Genomic DNA, 1,916 nt, shown 5'->3' with positions numbered 1-1,916 from the left:
ACGACCGATTTGTCTGGCTTTATGGAGACATCACTTGGGTTGAATGAAGCGGGAGGGAGTGTTAGCCATGGCTTAGCCTAACTCCTGTATTTTACTTGTAATAAGTATATAACTGATTTTGAATTTTCTCCAGTATGACACACTTTGTTTTTTCAAAGCAGGGAAGTACATTTCAGCTTGTTTGTATTTATGTAAGTACTGAAGGTAACGGAATTAGACTGATTTCTATCTCAGAAGGCGGGTAACGGCTCAGTGGTAGAATTCTCACCTTCCATGCAGGAGACCCGGGTTTGATTCCGTGGGTAGGTGCCACTCCTTGATGCCAGCTTTCTTGTTGCTGTGATGTTGAACAAGGAGCCCTGGTGGTCTAGTGGCTATGCATTGGGCTGTTTATCTGCAAGGCCAGCAGTTTGAAACCATCAGGAGGAAGAAAGAAAGATGCGGCTTTCTGCTGCCATAAACATTACAGCCTTGGAAACCCGCAGGGGCAGGTCTAGCCTGTTCTGCAAGGTTGCTATGGGTTGAAATTGACTGATAGCAATAAGTTTGTTCTTGTTACGATGTGGAGGTACAGGCTCAGGGGGCTGCCGGACTCAGAGGGATTGGGTTTTATTTTTAACTTCCTTTTTTTAATCATTATACACACACACACACACACACACACACACACACACACACACACACACACACTGCCTCGTCTTTCAGCAGATCCTCTCTGGTGGTGTAACGCATCCCAGTGTTGCTCTTCTAAATGGAACAAGGGCTCCTCTCTTCCTCGTGTGCGGTCAATCGCCGTCTGGTGAGGTGTGTTTGTTTTTCTGGAAAGATCAGACAGCATTATGGCTTCTTTATAGAGCCAGAGATTGTTGGCACGTACCCACGGAACCACCGTCCCATGTTCACTGTTCCTTGTGATAAGCACTTCCACCTGAGATCTCCCTTCTGCCCCAAGCCCCCCCGTTTAGGGTGTCCTCCAGCCCCGGTGTGTCGGTAGCACACCCTCGCGGATCGGGTTGCGTCTTTCCACCTTGTGCTCTAAGCCTTGAGTGGAACTCCTGGCTGCCAGTTACTTCTCCTGTGTCCGCACGTGCACGATCCTCCTTTGTAAGTGCCGGTTTCCATCGGCGAGGCGGGGACTCTGGGTGCTGCCCTTTCACGGATGGGGAAACTGAAGCGTGGACTGGCTTAGGAACTTTCAGGCGGTCACATTGACAGGTACCTTGAACACAACCTAGGGACACTTTCCCTGCCCCCAGCCCGACTCTCAGGCCCCTGGGGCTCCCCCAGGGTGCAGTAAGCGGCTGAATTGAGGTCCCAGATGAGTCAGGCTGAACTGGGGATAAGCAATCTCACTTCCTGTCATCCCATCCTGTCCTTGGCCTGAGAGAGGATAAGGGTGTAAGGAGACGGATGTGGGCCGGGACAATAGTGCCGAGTCATGGCTGATGAAAGCTCCGTTCATCTCCGCCCCGCCACCACCTGAAGCCCATCTCAGCGCCTGGCCTTGTTGTCACACATCCCTCCCAGCCCCACCGAAAACAGCTGGCACTGTGTCTCCAGCCAAGGATGGGTTTCCTTCCCTTTTGAGCGCTTCCTCAGGGCTACCTGAGGACCCAGCCGGTCTCTGGAGTCCCATCCACAGACACCTGGAATTGCCCCTGCGGTCCCAGAGCAGGGGAGAACTGTGACTTTGCCAGCCTCGGTTGGGATCCAGGGACCCCTCCTTCTTTAGGGGCAGCCCCACAGATGGGAGGGGAAGTCTGAAGCTAGAAGAACATTTGAGGAATTGCCCCAGTGTGGTTGTCTGATGATCGGAAGGCTTAAAACCTTGAGACGCTATAGACAGACATGCCCCTCGCTCTGTAGGTGTAGACTGATTAAGCGCATGGTGGCCCCTTCTGCAGAGGAAGTCCACG

Source organism: Echinops telfairi, unplaced genomic scaffold (genome assembly GCF_000313985.2).
Source record: "Echinops telfairi isolate 266 unplaced genomic scaffold, ASM31398v2 ScPeMD7_7469;HRSCAF=8507_0, whole genome shotgun sequence".
NCBI classification, from domain to species: Eukaryota; Metazoa; Chordata; class Mammalia; order Afrosoricida; family Tenrecidae; genus Echinops; species Echinops telfairi.
The sequence above is the reverse complement of the archived record's forward strand: the minus strand, read 5'-3'. Positions refer to the sequence as shown.